Source organism: Rhinopithecus roxellana, chromosome 8 (assembly GCF_007565055.1).
Source record: "Rhinopithecus roxellana isolate Shanxi Qingling chromosome 8, ASM756505v1, whole genome shotgun sequence".
NCBI lineage: Eukaryota > Metazoa > Chordata > Mammalia > Primates > Cercopithecidae > Rhinopithecus > Rhinopithecus roxellana.
Genome location: NC_044556.1, coordinates 94345602 through 94363490, shown reverse-complemented (window position 1 = coordinate 94363490; position 17889 = coordinate 94345602). Strand labels below are relative to the sequence as shown.

Below are 17889 nucleotides of genomic sequence, written 5' to 3'. Positions count from 1 at the left end.
AGGGCGACCAATCGGCTGCGGCTGCGGGGGCCGGGGCGCGGGCCGCGGGAGGGGACTGCCGCGTCTCCATGGCTGCAGCACGCCGGGCTCAGTCGGGAGGGCCTGGGCGCCGCCCCGCCCCCGGCCTCCCGTCCGCCCCCTCAGCGTGCTCCCTCCGCCGGCCGCCCCCTCCCCTGTGAGTGACAGGTGGCTGCCCCGGGACCCGACTGGAGCGGGCGCACACGTGGGCACAGAGCCTTGCTAACGCACACGGGGCCTCTCGGTTACGGGGGCGGTAGTGGCCCAGGCACTGCCTGCCCAGACTGTCACCTCTTCAGCCTTGGTCTTTGGGGCCACCTCACACCCTTAACGGGCTTGCTCTTATTGGTCAACTGACCTGAGTTTTTGGTGCAAACCGCCCGCCTGAACCCGACTTTGCTGCTGCTTGCTGCAGTTTTCTCACTAACCTTGCAGCAAAACATTCCTGACCCGCTGGTATCGGTTTTATTTATCTATTTAGGCAGATGTGGAGGTTTTGAGGTAGGAACTGAGAAGGTAATTTTCAAAAGAACATTTTTCTGTGGGTGACAGAGCTATCAATGGTAGAGTTGTTCTTTTCAATAAACGCGAAATGAAGAAGGAGAGCAATAATATATTGTTTAAAATCTTTTCGTTCTCATTCATTGCTTTCTTTAAAAAGCACACCAAGCATCTTGAATGATACAAGGAAACGATCTGTCTTGTAACAGAATCTATTAACCTTGGTGATGCCCTTGTAACACGCAGTTTCCAGTGTTTCCTAAGGAAGAGAGAAATTTTACTTAGACTTGATATGTTAAATGTTTTCAGGAGCTTCTCAGTCAGAGGATAATGGCAGCTGCCTGAATATATCCCTACCCATATCCTCAACGAAACAAAAACAAGCCTTCAGCATTACTTAGAGAGAATACCATGAACTGAACATTAAATTACTTAAGTAGAAGAAAGAAAAGACATCAGATTCCAACTGAGCTCCCTCCACTATTGCCAACGACTTAAGTGAAGTACAGGGTTGTCATCACTTTATAAATAGAAAGTCCAACACCAAGAACTAAAAACTGAACAGAGGTCAGGGGCCTTATTGATCAAGGGAAGAGATTTGAAAGAAAATGGGACAAGAGGTGGCAGCCTTGAAGGAGCCTTGCTTCTGGGAAAACGTCAGATAAATACAAAAAAGATAATGTCCTTCAGAGGCCTGGCAATGAAAGGAAAGAAGGAAGTCAGAAGGGAAAATTACAAATCCTGCAGAAATAAAAAAAACCGCCAGTCCCCTCCCCAAACACCAACATTATCTATTAAAAACTGCATTTCAGTACACAGATAGAACACTCTTGAACTGGGAACCCTGCCTCAAAATGACTAGTAACAGAAAAACATCAAATCAACTGCATACAAAGATTCTGCAAAAAGAAAACAGAAAAATAATCACATTTCTGATGATAAATAAATCATAACATTTTCGCTGATGAAAACCCCCACAATAAAAACCATGAAGCATAAGAAAATTGTAATACTACATATCGAACTGAACAAAGTGTCATGTATTTGTATACACATATATACACACACACATACAGCTAGAATAAGAAATTTCAAAAACTAAAGACATACTAGACAAAAATTAGGAAGAAATGCAACAAGGGTTGAGCAAATTCAAGAAGGAAATTGAAAATAATGACAAAAACTATCCCAGAAACAAAGAATAATTATAAAGTGTCCAAGGGAGAATATATTCAAATGAAAATATGTAAAAGGACACCGAAGAATGGCAAGAAAACAATCAAGAAATTGAAAATAATATAAACATAGAAGTAAAAAGGTTCAGAGAGAAAAGGTTAAAATAAAAGCCAGGAAAGAAAGACCAAAATACACGTAACTGGAGTCCCTAAAGTACAAACATTAAACGATAAAATCTAACTAATATTAAAACTATAACCTCAGAAAATAATCCAGGAATAAGGGAAAATTTAAATGTACATGTCAAAAGTGACTTCCATGTACCTTGGGAAATGATCTGGAATTATCAACTCCAAAATATATTTTAGTAAAATGATTAGATTTTAAAGGCAAAAAAGATCAAATTGCTTATATAGATAAAAATTTATGCTGGCATCAGACTTCTGAACAGCAACAGGCAAAACCAGGCAACAGTGGAGCAGCATTAACAAGGAACAAAAGTACCAGGCAGGCCAGGCATGGTGGATCACGCCTGTAATCCCATCACTTTGGGAGGTCGAGATGGGTGGATCACCTGAGGTCAGACCAGCCTGGCCAACACGGTGAAACCCTATCGCTAAAAAAAATATGAAAATTAGCCAGGTGTGATGGCGGGTGCCTGTAATCCCAGCTACTTGAGAGGCTGAGGTGGAAGAATCGTTTGAACCTAGGTGGCAGAGGTTGCAGTGAGCTGAGATCATGCCATTGCACTCCAGCCTGGGTGGCAGAGCAAGACTCCATCACAAAAAAAAAGTACCAGGCAGTGATTTTTATACCCCAGCCCTCAAGGGTCAAGGTTATAGGCAAAGAGATGTGATCTGAATGCAAAAATTCAGAGAACATCACACACATGGGCCTTTCATGAGGAATCTTAGAGAATGAGCTTCCTCCAACCAAGAGACAGCTGAGGAAGCCAGCAGAGTGACTAGCGGAGAACATTTTGTATATTCAGTAGGTGAAAGAATAGTGTATACACATTATACTTTCTGATAAACTTAGAACAGGTGCAACTAATGACAACTGGAGGAGAAGGGGAAGAGTGAAGGGAAAATAGAGTAATATCATTGTCTGCAATATCAGTAGCAGGCAGGAGTGAAAGGATACCGTGTAAAACTGACAGACCAAATGTTAAAAGGTTAGAAACAAAAAATAGGAATTAGGGGTAATATATTAAAAATATAAGTAAAAATCACTAAAAATATACATATTCCCAAATACTGGAAACCCTATTCTAAAGCCCCAAAAGTTCTAAAAATAGCAAAGAATACATACCAAATAATGAAAGAAACACAGTAAGTATAGCACAGTGATGCAGTAGTTACAATAGGAAACAATATGATAGAGCTGAGACCAACCCACATCAGTCATACCAATTTACAAGTGGGCTCAGTTCGCCCTTTAAAAGAAAAGATTTTCAAATGTAGGCATAAAGGAAACCCCAACTCTAAAAAAGCAGGTGCTGTAATTCTGATATCAAACAAAGTAGAGTAAGCCAAAAAGCATTACATGAGATGAAGAGGAAAAATTTATAGCCCCAAACCTCACTTCCTAAACACTTATCAATTATATATCATTAGGATTTGATCTGCAAAGTAAAATCATTATTAGTTTGATGGAATAAGGGATATATGATAGGGATTAGACTTTAGACAATGTTAGAGGTAGAAGAAAACAGGTTATGGAAGCCTTTCCATTGTACATGGGGCACGTCTGAAGTCGCTGTAGTTTGTAGACCTGGGAATCAGAAGAATAGCTAGATGTGACATGGCACACTTCAAAGGCAAAGTTGAAACTACAAAGACAAAATATGTCTCATGAGAACAACTAGAATTCATGAGGACAAACTGTAATGTACCTCCAGTGTTGATTATGAAAAAAAAAAAAACATAACAAAAACCCACAGTGAGATACCACTTCATACCCATTAGGATAGCTATTATATAAAACTTTTTTTTTTTTTTTTTTTTTTTGAAATGGAGTCTTGCTCTGTCGCTGAGGCTAAAGTGCAGTGACACAATCTCGACTCACTGCAACCTCCACCTCCTGGGGTCAAGCCATTCTCCTGCCTCAGCCTCCTGAGCGGCTGGGCCTACAGGCATGTGCCACCATGTCCAGCTAATTTTTGTATTTTTAAGTAGAGACAGGTTTTCACCATATTGGCCAGGCTGAATTACTATGTGATCCAGCAATTCCATTTCTGATTGTATACATAAAGGAACTGAAAGCAGGGATTCAAACGGATGTTTGTGCATCCACATTCATATCAGTGTTATTTACAGTGGCCACAGGGTGGCACAACACATATGTCCATCAACAGATAAATGGACAAAATGTGGTATATCCGTACAGTGGAATATTATTCAGCCCTAAAAAAGAAGAAAATTCTAACACATACCAGAACATGGATGAACCTTGAGGATGATATGCTAGATGAAATGAGCGAGACACAAAAAGACAAATACCAAATGATTTCACTTACATGAGTTTCCCACAGTAACCAAAATTGTAGAGGCAAAAAGTAAAATGGCAGTCACCAGGGGCTTGAGGAAGAGAGGAATGGGGAGTTCCCATTATTGTTTATGAGTTCAGAGTTTCAGTTGGGGATGATAACATTCTGGAGATGGATGGTAAATGTACTTAATGGCACAGAATTATACACTTAAAATGGTTATGATAGTAAATTTTATGTTACGTGAATTTTGTCACAATTTGGAAAAACCACAAATGACAAGTTGGGAGAAATTATTTCCACAACATTATGGATAAAAGGGTAATATCTCTGACATACAAAGTACTTAAACATTAACGAAAAACCCCAAATCTCCTATAAAAAATGGGGAAAAGCGTGAACAGGCAATTCATAGTAAAGATCTACAAAGAGTCCATAAACATATGAAAAGACATTAAACTTTCCTCGTAATAGACTTGTAAATTAAAACCACAAAACATACTATTTATCCTCCCATCAAACAGGTAAAAAAATCAAAAGCTTGACAAAACATTCTGTTGGCAAGACTACAAAAAAATAAATTAAATTAAAATAAAATAAAAAGGACGACATCTGTGAACAGATATAGGGTAATATCCAGGATATTTTGTTAAATGAAAAAAGGAAGTTGCAGTAGGGTATATATCATCTGCTACATTTTCTGTGACAAAGAAGGGACTAGAAAACATACATGTAAGTGTTATAGCTCTTTTAGAACTTGTCTAGGTTTGCTGGTTTTCACTGGAAAATACTCCATGCAGGAAAAGAAAAGATACATGTATCTGTGTATTTTGGCAAAACACACATACACACTCACGTACACAATAGTGGTAAACCAGAAAGCAATTGAATTGGTTACCTAGAAGGGGTGGGAGGGAAAAGTAGAAGGGATAGGAGAAGAATTGATGCTTCTTTGAGTGTACTGTTTTCCCAGGCTTAAATTTTGGAAACATGATAGTGTTCTCTATATTAAAAAAAAAAAAAACAAAATAAAGTCAAGAAAGCTGAGGGGAGAGGAATAAAAACTGAATTCAAACAGAAATATCTGAATCCCATTACATTATAAATGAATAATATAAAGGTTAAAAAAATCAATATTCATAACTTTGTTTGCCAGCTATGTGCTGTCAGATTAGAACTGGAAAGAATTTAAAAACCCTTTATTTTTGTCATAGTGTTATGGGTATAGCAATTAAATTATTTTATGCATAGTATGCAATTGAGAAAATCAGAAAATACATTGTTTTGGGGAGCTAGGATTTTCACTATGGAAGAAGGGAGATATAGTATGGGATGGAAGAAGGCAAGAAAGATTCCTGTGGAGTAGATTTGGAATCAGATATAGCAGTATGAACTCATTATTTCATATACACACACATATCTATGCTCATATGTATGCATATTTAAATAAATACACATATATATTTCCTAGATCTGTCCACTTAAAGGGCACTGATTAGTAATATCCCAGTAGCAATGAGCACCCCTTGCACCCAGATCTTGGTTTCTAAATACCATTCTCCACTGTAAGATTTCACTGGAGAAATTATTGATTCCAGGACTGGAGTCTAGAGGGTACTAAATGAGCCTGGAACATCTTGTTGTACTAGAAAGTAAAGAAGGGCAGAAAGAGTGAGAGAGAGAGAAAGAGAGAAGCAGAGAGACAGGGAGCACAATGTTAAAAGGACATAGGAGCCAGCTTGAAGGGGCCCCACTGGCTAAATGTAAGACAATATATGCATCAAAATAAACACTGAATAAAGTAGAAATCTAGGTATACAGAGTGATAATAAATAAATGGAAAAAAGGGAGAACTCTTTGAGTAGAATGCCAACTGATAGACATTCAGGGAAGGGTGGATCGCCATCTCACAACCATCGCAGTAAAGGTTTGTTTGGAGAAGACACCTCAATGGATGCTGAAGTGGTTAGGTGAGGAGTGTAATGAAAAGGAGGAGATTTATAAGGTCTTCAAATGTCTTTCAACAGACATTTGTTAGTTGCATAATAGACATATTATTCATTGCTGGGTATGGGTGGTGGTGGTGAGGGGGATGGGGGAATTAGTAGCTGGTGGAGAAACAGGCAGCACTTTGGCCAGTTGACCAAAACTAGCATCACTCGTGAGGGTCAGATGGATATCCTGAGTCTGCAGAGAGACCCTAAGAAGGTGACAGCATCATGGTTTTTGTATTCTGGCCAAGGATGTATAACCTGATTTGTGAATAAATATCAAGAAAACAAATTGGGGAATATTCTGTAAAATAAGTGGTGTGTATTTTTCAGAAATGTCACTTTGTCTATTGTGAAAGACAAAGAAAGAGTAAAGAAATGTCCCAGATTAATGAATCTAAAGAGACGTGATAACTAAATGCAATAAAGCCCCTGGAGTGGAGAGTAAAAATACTGTGGAGAACATGAGTACGACAATGAACAAAACAGGACTATGGACTATAGAGTGGGTAATATCTTAGTCTGATATACCATGGTACAGTATGGTAAATAGTATAATGTCAAATTTTCTGATTTTGCTAACTGTGCTATAGTTGCATAGAATGTTAGGAAAGATGATATTTATTAGGAAATATAAACTAAAGTGTCAAGGGTTAAGGGGGCATGACATACACAAGCTGCTTTCAAAAGATTCAAGAAAAATATAGACAGAGGATGATTTAAAAAAGTGGCAAAATATTTTAAAATGACAAGTCTGGATAAAGTACATAGGTGAATTCTCTGCACTGTTTTTGCAACTTTTTTTGTACGTTCAAAATCGTTTTCTTTAAAAGTGGTTTTACTTGCAATGTGGTGACCCTGAAGTTCATTCTGCTGGTTAGGAAAAAGGCAGAAACCTGAAAACATTCCACTGCAACAACCACACAGCCCAAGCCTCCAGACGATACTACAACTTGCTTCCTTAGGCAGCTGGCATATATACATCCCCTCCTTGTCTTTCTTCTACCTTCATTTACTTTCCTAACATATCTCCACAGACACTTTCAACCACTTGTGCATGATTTCTAGTGTTTACAGGTAAGTAGGAAACTCTGTATACATTGACTTGCCCTTTTGTCAGACCCTAGTACTGTTCAGCACCATGGCTGTCATTTATCAATGTAATATTTTCATGCCAGAAGCCCTTAGGGCTTTTTCCTGACTGTATAGTACAGTAAGAACACTTCATATTTGTAGCAGCACATAAATATAGCTTCAGCATTTCTGCTGCCAATTCACTGTACCAGTTACTATTATCAGAGATGTCGGGAGCCCTGTACAATTTAATGATATATTGTGATTTTGCATAATAGAACCTTTCTTATAATCTGATTGTCCAATTTCCCTTTTTCTAAAATACTTTAAAGGAGGACAATACCCAATCAGGAGAAAAGGAGAAACAAAATTATGACTGCTTAAAAGGAACAAAATATTAAACACTGAAATTGGATAATTGGAAATCGTTTGCACACCCCTCCTACCAAACTGAAAGCACTTTTCTATGGAGGTTATTATAAAAAGAAGATGTTAAAGAGCTTGCCCAGGCCCTATCATACTCCCAGGAGCCACAGTGGGCTGTCTTTAATGAGAGAGAACATTTCGAAGTACTACAGTTCTATCCTCAGTGAGCAGCTCTTAGTGACACTAAGCTCAAAATCCCCACACCCAGCGGACAGTGTTAACCACCTGCTGCTGTCTTCCCAGAAATTGCTTGACTTGAATTGTGACTGAGAAATAGTTTATCAATGTGATTTAGGTTAAAGGAATCAATTGCCCTGAACATATAAACATTAATGATGTGCTTACCATATCCCAGGCACTGTTTGTGTATTATTTTATTAAATCTTCACAACAGTCCTATCAAGTAACTGCTCTCACTATTTCAGTTTTATAGCAGGGTGCTGTTAAGTGCCTTGCCCAAGGCAGCTCAGCGAGTAGCAGAGTCAGGGAGAGTGAGTCACTAGGAGGCACTTGGCCACATGCCGGGTAGGGGTGGGGTACGCGGGGGAAAGGAATCTTCCCCATTAGGCAAGATAGCAGTTACCTGGATAGGGTGGGGCAGGAACTCAACCAAACACAGCATCATGGGGGCTTAGGGGATCCTGGGGATATTCTGCTGAGAGGCAGTCTTCTTGTCCCTACCTTCCCCACTGTGTACCCTCTCATCTCAGGCTCCCAGGGAATATGTCACGGTGCCGCCAGCCAGCACTCATAGCACTATGGCCTCTGCTGATGCCCCACCAGCCCAGGCTGTCCCTGAGTGAGCCTGTGAGTTGGGCCTAGGAAGGAGGAGGCCAGTGTCAGGAGTGCTAGGAAAGGAGACTCGTGGTTAAGGACGCCCCCATAGCCCCAGACTTAAGGGCATGGGTGGACTTTAGTGAGTTCCATTTATTCCTCCAGCCATAGGGGCTAAGGGCACCTTGCCCTGTCCACATTCCACATAGATGATCTCCAGCCAGTGCTTTTCGTTCGTGTACGCTCTTGTATCACAGCCCTTTCCTCCCTATGTCCTGGGGAAAGGAGCCAGTGGAACCCTCTTGGCCCCAGATGATACTTCCCTAACCCCAGCAATGCCCCTTCCCGTTTCCTACCCGTCCTGCCTGTGGTTGCTACCTTTAGGGTAAGCTTCTTCCCAAGAGGCCCCACAGCTCCTCCAGTAGCCGGTTCCTGGTGTGCCTGCCCCTGCCCCTGCCCCTGCCCCTGCCCCTGCCCCCAGGTAGATACGACTCTTGGGTGAACTTATCTCTGGCTCAGCTTAGACCCCTGCAGATAGTTTACAAAGCACTTTCACATGCACGACCTCAAGGTCTCATGAGGTGTATATTACTCTGCTCATCTTAGAGGATGACAAACTGAGGCTCAGAAAACTCAGGCAACTTGTCCAAACTATCCATGTAATTGGCCAATGGTAGCACCAAACACAGACCCAGCCGGTCATCTCCCTCAAAGTTCACAGCCTCTCTCCACCGTCCCACACCATCAGCTGCAGAGTCCCCAAGACTGGTCCCACTGCACATAGATGTTCTGAGAAAGTCTCTCATTTATTTATAGTTTATACTCCACTCACTTCCAAAGATAATTGGAGACATTTCACAGAAACCCACAAACACATATACATAAGATGTGCAGAGCTGTGTAGGCAGACCACGTAACTCATGAGGGATTTTCCATTCCCCCCTCCCCCTGCCAGATTGCAGATCTTGGAGAGCTTTTTAAAAATAAAATTTCTCGAGATTCCCATCCCAGACCTACTGAATCAGAACTGCCAAGAGTAGAACTGAATAGTGTATAGTGTTTCCATTTGCCAATGCAAGTAGACAAAGGAGAGTAGAAACAGGGATTTTAGAAAGAAACAGAGCAAGCATACACTGTGGAGCTGTGGGGTTAGAAACTCTAACAGCTATGTGGGGGCTCATGGCAACCCTCAGAGTCCCAAAGCAACATCTCCCTGGTCCTGCTTGATGATGGACCTGGTCTACCCTAGAAACAGACCATTCTGGGGGCCTGAACTTCCCTTTGTCATACCAGAACCAGAGAATGCAACTCTTACGTGAACTGTACATATTGACTATACCTATAAATCCTAATGGATCTGTGGGGAACTAGGACTAGAATTCCACTTTGGAAAGCAAAGTCATTGTCTGATCAAAAGGCAAGCTTTTCCAATTTGAGAATAAATGAAGGGATATTAGATTATATTCTGGAGTTATTATTAATCTTTTTAGCTGTGATATTGCTATTGTGGTTACTTAGAAAAATGTCCTCATTCTTAGGAGCTGTGTGCTGGAGTATTTATGGGTAAAGTTCTTGATGTCTGCAACTTACTTTCCAATGACCCAGCAACGGAAGTATTTATATTGTAGAGAGTTATAAAAATATAGGCATAGTATAGCAAGAGATAAAAACAAATGTGGGGAAGCACTCGTTGTTGGATCCAGGTAGAGAGCATAATGGGGTTATTATTCTGTTTTTTTCAACTTTTATCTATAACTTCAACTTTTCAAAATGAAAAGCTGGGAGAAAAAGAAAAAGAAAGAGCACATGAGGAAAATCTGGTGAATAATTGCAGTGCAAATCATAACAACTTTTATTGAAGAAAAGAAAAACCCAGACATTGTAGCCAGACAGAAACATCCGGCATGCTCAGCAGGCTGTCAATCAATCAGTTATTCAACAATTATTCAACAGGTGTTTATTACAGGTCTATGCTGGGCCTAGGACTTCTACAAACAGTGAGGAAAAAAATAAAACCAAAAATGTACCCTATGGGTTCCTGTCCTTGAGCTGCTAATGATTAAATTCAGCTCCATGAAGATTTTTTGTCCTGGATATAATTCCTTGGGAGGTTTTTTAAAAGCACCCAAATTATAGCTCTGTTAGCAAGCAGGTTTCTTTACCAGGCAGATTATCTTTGTTAGAAACTTCTGAACCAGGAAGATAAATGATATAGGATTCTCCAGGATGTCAGAAAAGAGAGATTTTACTAAGAAAAGTCCTTAAATCAGATCCCAAATAGAGGCAACATAAAATGGTGCATTTGGAAGTCTAGGGAGGGGAAGGGAGGGCAGAATTAGGTCATTGTTAAGGGTGAATGCTTGACCTTTGCAGAGGTAAGTGATAGAGGAGAGCCCTGGAGAGAAGGGAGCTCAAAAGAGGGGCTGGATGAGTCTGTAGACATGATGAGGATGGGCCATGAGAAAGGGATCCCACCACAGCTTGTCCTCTACAAGAATCAGGCAGTGAGCTGGAAAGACAATGGGAAAGTCTCCATGAATCACCTCCTCCAGAAGGAGGCCAGACCAGCTACAGGTCAGATTGACCAGCCTAATTATAACCTCAGGGGCATTTTTGCTTAAGAAGGTATGGGGAGGGAGAACATTTCTGCCATGTAGGTGATTGACAAATCTTCAACCATTTATGAAACAACTGGAGATAAAAGGTTGAAAGTATCAATGCCCATTGAGATAACAATCACCGATTCCACAAATATTTATTGAGTATTTACCTTGTGCCAAGCTCTATTCTAGATTACTGGAGTGCACGGATGAAGAAGGCGAAGAACATCTCTGCTTTCAGAAAAAATCTCATACCTTCTAAGAGTGAGTGTAGTGCACATAGTGCAGAGGGAGTCAGTTTCAATGCATCCATGAAGAAAAAGAGCAGTCTCCCAGGTCCAGCCACTCTGCAGGGGGTTGGGGAAGTGCGGAGGTGGAGATGTGCGCCTTTCAGGGACCTGACAGTGGTGCTGCTGAAGCTTAAGTTGGAAATGAGGAGGCTCTGCATGCCAAGAGCAAACTTCCCAGACTGCAGATTCTCCCCAAGACGGGTCTTGTTGACTTCAGAATCAGTAGAGACAAACCAAAACTGTGCATTGAAATATTTCCGACATGCAGCTGCAAGCTGGCAGCTCTGCTTAGAATGATTTATGAAGATGTTTTGTTTTTATTTTTGAGCATAGTCGATTTTGAATAAATGAGCCTTGTTCCTGAGGAATTTCTAATCAGCGTATCACTGTATAAACCAGCCTTTACCCTCAAGGAACTTATTTCCTTGTTTGACAAACAGAGCATGCATATGTGAAATAGATAGTAAGGCAATAAATAAAGTGGCAAATGCTGGATATGGACACTTAAGAGGTTAACAGAAAATTTAAGATGTAATATATATGACGGACAGCAAGCCAGGTTGCTATCAAAATCTCTTGGGGATTTCCAAATGATAAAAGGTTTATTGTCCTTAATCTCCTGCTGCATTGATCCAACTTTTAAATCAGGAGCTGCCCTCAATTGTTGTTGGGAGAAGTCAGAGAATGGACCCATCGGTGTGGGCTGGAGTTCCAAGGAAGGGCTGAGGGGAGGGTTTGAGTTGGGCTTTGGAGGATGGGTACGGTTCAGATATGAGGGTGAGCATTCTGGGAGGTGTTCTAAACCACAGACAGCTGTGGTGGAGGAGGACAGGCCCTGGATCCCTGGCCGATGCAAATGGAGCTTGGCTCTCAGGCTGCTATACCTGAACTTGATCCAACAGCTAAGAGAGGGCTGGTGGGTTTTTTTAGAGCAATGGAGTGGTAGGATAAAAGCAACATTTTACAAGATTAATAGGTGATTTCAGGACCTGTTGGGGTAAGGGGATGAGTCGATGCTCTGCCGCTGGATGGGGGTGGGGCGGATTTGAGCTCCAGTCAGGTCTCTGAGGGAACAGGGAGGAGTCAAACAAGAGCTGGCTGGGAAGCAGCAGCAGCTGGACTTGAGTGGGAAGGTTTAGGCAGGAAAGGAGACTCGTGGTTAAAGACGCCCCCATAGCCCCAGACTTAAGGAAATGGGTGGACTTTAGTGAGAAGTTCTATTTATTCCGTCAGCCATTCTCTATTAGGCGCTTGCTTTGTGCCAGGCACTGTTCTAGAAACTTGGGTTACATCAGGGAACAAAACAGACTTAGAGTTGGGCGTGGTGGCTCGCCTGTAATCCCCACACTTTGGGAGGCCAAGGTGGGTGGATCACCTGAGGTCAGGAGTTCAAGTCCAGCCTGGCCAACACAGTGAAACCCCATCTCTACTAAATTAGCCGGGTATGGTGGTGCACCCCTGTAATCCCAGCTACTTGGTAGGCCGAGGCATGAGAATCACTTGAACCTGGGAGGAGGAGGTTGCAGTGAGCTCAGGTCATGCCACTGCACTCCAGCCTGGGTGAGAGGGTGGACTCTGTCTCAAAAAAAAAAAAAAAAAAAAAAGAAAACCAGGCTAGGCACAGTGGCTCACGCCTGTAATCCCAGCACTTTGGGAGGCTGCGGTGGGTGGATCACCTGAGGTTGAGAGTTCGAGACCAGCCCGACCAACATGGAGACACCCCATCTCTACTAAAAATACAAAATTAGCCAGGCATGGTGGCGCATGCCTGTAATCCCAGCTACTCAGGAGGCTGAGGCAGGAGAATTGCTTGAACCCAGGAGGTAGAGGTTGCAGTGTGCCAAGATCATGCCATTGCACTCTAGCCTGGGCAACAAGAGTGAAACTGTCTCCAAAAACAAAACAAAATGAAACAAACAAACAAACAAAAACAGACTTAGGTCCCTGCCCTCCTGGGGTTCCTATTGTAGCACAGTGGTGGATGGGGAAGGGAGGGACTGGCAGTAAGCATTCAACACAATGAGTAGATAGAGTAAATACAAATCGGCCCTTGAACCACTTGAGGTCTACTCATAGGTGGCTCTTCTGCCACCTCTGCCACCCTTGAGACAGCAAGAACTTCTCTTTTCCTCCTTTACTTCAGCCTACTTAACATGAAGACCATGAGGATGAAGAGCTTTATGACAATCCATCTCCAATTAATGAATAGGAAATGTATTTTCTCTTCCTTATGATTTTCTTAATATTTTCTTTTCTCTGACTTACTTTATTGTATGGACACAGTATATAAGACATATACATAATACGTGGTCATGGGTTGCATATGTTATCAGTAAATCTTCTAGTCAACAGTAGGCTATTAGTAGGTAAGTCTTGGGGGAGTCAAAGGTTATATGTGGATTTTTGACTGCAAAGGGGGTCAGTGCCCTAGCCCCCATGTTGTTCAAGGGTCCCCTGTAGTGTGTTAGAAGGTCACATGTACACTGCACACAAGGACAGGTGGAGCAGAGAAGGGGAGAGTGACAGTGAGTGTGGACTCATTGGCCACCCCAGATATGGTGAGGAGGGAATATCTGAGCCCAAACTAGAGGGAGGTGAGAGAATTAGCCAAGCAGGCACCTGGGAGAAGGGTCTTCCACGCAGGAGCTAGAGCAGCCAGGTGAAGTCTCCGAGGCAGAGCTTGTCCAGCCTGCATGGTGGATTGAGAATAAGAAGGAAGAGGTCAGAGCTGGGTTAGAAGGTCACAGCAAGTTGGAGAATGTAGGATCCTGCAGGCTGCTCTCAGGATTGGCTTCTACTCAGAGTGGAGGCTTTTGGGCAGAAGAGCAAACATATCTGATGCTGGCTGCTATGTTGAGTTTGATTATAGAAGGCAGTGGCAGAAGCAGTCTTTCGGACCTTTTAGGAAACTCTCCAGCCGGCTGGTACTGAGATCAGTGTGGGAGCAAGCAGAAGAGAAGAGCCAGCAGTGAGGGTGGAACCAGCAGGGTTTCCTGATGAGTGGGAGGTAGGGTTTGGGAGAAAGAAGGAGGTAAGGTTGGTTCCAAGATTTTTCCCTGAGCAATGAAAATTGGTGGCTGGCTGCCCTCAGCTCTATTACTTGTTCACAATTCTGGAGACTGGAAGTTCAAGATTGAGGTGTCAGCAGGGTTGGTTTCTCCTGAGGTCTCTCTCCTTGGCTTGCAGATGGCCCCCTGCATCCTCACATGGTCCTCCCTTGGAATGCATCTCTGTCTTAGGCTTCTCTTCTTGTAAGGACAGCATTCATATGGCAGTAGTGTCTGCCCTAATGACCTCATTCTATTCCAATTTGTTTATCTCTTTAAAGCACATGTCTTCAAATACAGTTGCATTCTGAGATCCTGGAGGTTAGGACTTCAACACGTGAACTTTTGGGGGGAAACAGTTTAGCCCATAATGTAGAGAGATGAGATTATATCAGATTTCCTCCTGACATGGTAAAGCTAGAGGCAGAATAAAGCTGCAGTGAATGTGGGACGGGTGCTGTTAGCTAGAACTTCCCAGCAAATTACAGGTGAGGTCAGAAGCAGCCATGGTTAGGAGTACAATAAACAGAATCCCCCTCCCTGCCACTTAAGCAAAACAGGGCAAGGACAGGAAAAGTGGTCAGGTTCCAAAGGGCTGGTTCCCAGAACTGGGATCTCCACAAGAACCAGGTTCCCATGTGGCCTCTCAGAGCCTCCCGATCTCTTTTGCTTGGCTTCATGACCATCTAAAATATCTGGTTTTCTCCGCTACAGCTTTTGACCTTGCACTGACAAGGTCAACCTTGGCCCTCCCAGACCTGGTCTCAGGTGGCTTCTCACTCTCACCACCTAAAAGATTTTACGGACGATCCCTGAGGCTCAACTCCAGAATCCTAGGAATTGAAAATCTGCTTGGTGGAATCAAGGAAAATGCCTACCTCTGCTTCAAACAGTGAAGGCTTGGGGAGGTCAGTGGGGGACTGGATGGGAGAGCCGTGGAATGCAAATAGGGCAGAAGGGCCCATTTTAGATGCACTGCTGGAAGGTGAGGGCTGGGGCGAGGAGAACAGAGCAGAGCTGGGACCCTGAAGAGAGAGCCAGAAATCTCCACACAGAGAGCCAGTCCTCTCTCCTCCACAGAGAGCCAGTCCCTGTGGACATAAGCCGAGGGCTCAGGAGAGATGAAAGGAAGCAAAGCCGGGGTCTGAATGGCTATAGGAGTGAGAAGCAGAGGCACACAAAAGCGAAAGTGAAAGTTCTATTGACAAGACAATTTAGACCAGGTAATGTTTTATCCACTGCAATTACCACAGAATGAGGCAGAACAATAGAGAAATGAGTGAGGTCTCAGACACTTTCAAGTGGCTGATGGAAATCATTTATTCTGGAATCGTTTCTTTCATGTTCTTAGAATATATTGGGCACTTCAGGCAACTTACTATAGAGTATAAAATATATATTATATATATAACTGCAGAATATGTGTCTATCAAGTGGTTCAGCCCAAGTGCAGAAACCAATTTGCTATAGAATGAAATGAATCTGCCCAAAGTTGGGGAACATTTAGAAATATTTTTAAAATATATAAAAGTCGATATTTTAAAAATATTTAAAATATTTAAAAGTTGATATCAAAGTTGATGTTTTAAAAGTATCAACTTTGGTTTGTTGTTGTCGTTGTTGTTGTCATTTTTTTTTTTTTTTTTTTTTTTTTTTTGAGACAGAGTCTGGCTCTATTACCCAGGTTGGAGTACAGTAGCATAATCAGGGCTCACTACAGCTTCAACCTCCCAGGCTCAAGCCATCCTCTCATCTCAGCCTCCTAAGTAACTGGGACCACAGACACACACCACTACACCTCGCTAATTTTTTTTTTTTTTGTAGCGATGAGGGTCTCACCATGTTGTCCAGTCTGGTCTGGAACTCCTGGGCTCAAGCAATCCTCCCACCTTGGCTTCCCAAAATGCTGGGATTATGGGTGTGAGTGACAGTGCCTGACCTCAACTTTGGTTTTGATGAATGACATTTAACAGATGAGACTAGTCTTGCCACCTTCTTTGTCTCTCTCACCCGTCAAAGGCAAAGAGCTACCTGTGACAAACGGTATCACAGCAGGTGTGTTGTACTCTCTTGGGATCTGAGTTTACTTTACTCTAACATGGACATCACAACACCTATCCTGCCTGTCTCTCCAGGCAACATAGGAGGGGCTCACCTGAGACACAGTTTATGCAAGGACTTTTCAAAGAGCAGAGTGAATGTGTCCCCTAGGGTATGTGTGACATTCTCCTGTAGTTTGTTCTACAACCACGGCAGGCAACCGTGGTGGTGGACAGGGGTGGGTGGTCCTCTTTTACAGGCTGAGCCACAAATACAGGTTTTGCACTAGGTGTCACTGCAGTGGAGGCAGGCTGGCTACCAGCCCAGACCTGTTGGGGACTTGTCATGTCACATGTGATTCAACAGCAACTGCAAGTGAGGTTGACAGAGCTGTTCCAGATGCTGAATACTGTAGGGCAGACAGTTTGATAAATGACTCGTGAAACATCATCTTCTATGCCTCTCACTCACTACTTCATTCAGATATATATTCAGGGACATCTAGGCTTATTACTTGGTCGTCTGGACTTTGGTGTCATAGTTGCAAGAAGGTGGCACAGTTCATCAAGGGTTAAAAAATTAAATTTATTCTTTAATTTAATAAATAGTGGATTTTATTGCCCCCCTTTCTATCTATTTGCTTATTTTTCACATCTTTGTCCCTGGCACCACAAGGTAAAATATGGTAAATCTGCAATCCTATGAGAAAAACCCTAGACATCAGACCTCATCCTCTTGTGAATAACCCCAGGGTACTCGCTCTCAGTTTAGCACAGTGGCTCTCAAATAGAAGCTGCTGAAAGCCTCTGTATCAAGTAGGGAGCTCTGGTTGCAAGCCCAGTTACAAGCGCCTTATCTTGCTTATGGACCTGGAAAGTCTGGGTATGATGCTTTATTGTATTAAATACATTTGTCATTCTTGACTGCTCAAAATTGCTTAAACATCCTCTCCACATTTCTGGTCATTCCCCACATTGTAAATCCCACCTTTCCAATGAAGAGACCCATTCCCTCTTGCTGCTAGGGAAATAGATTCTATCACTCAGTTGCACTCTCCTATAACTTCTATTGGGAAGTAGGGTGACCAGCCATTCTGGTTTGCCTGGCACTGAGGGAGTCCTGAATGTGAGACTTTCTGTGCAAAAATTGGCAAAGTCCTGAGTAACCTGAGCTGAGTTGGTCACTCTGTTTGAAGCCAGCTATAGAAGACAAGGGCCGAGGCGTCCATTGTGCTGGCCCAAGCAGAGGCAGCTGAGGTCGATGGCAGTAACAGTTTCCATTTCACATCAGTTCTGCAAAGGAGAGCTGGAAGCTATCCCTATAAATGCAACCCAGAGACTACTTCCCACCATTCTCTGAGCCTCTGAATAGTCTTTATTATATTACTGCCTTTAAACTATCTAAAGGGAGCTCTGTTGACTGACAAGATAGGTGGACTTCGGGTGTAGTTAGTCAGTGGCTTGG

The 17889-nt window shown here is 42.6% G+C and overlaps 1 non-coding gene across 1 annotated transcript; it reads left to right on the top strand.

Moving 5' to 3' along the window:
• Positions 1-4917: 4917 nt before the first annotated feature.
• On the top strand, positions 4918-4976 carry LOC115899411. Its single transcript, XR_004059124.1, has one exon. It is a non-coding gene; the product is annotated as a U7 small nuclear RNA (small nuclear RNA).
• The last annotated feature ends 12913 nt before the right edge of the window (positions 4977-17889 follow it).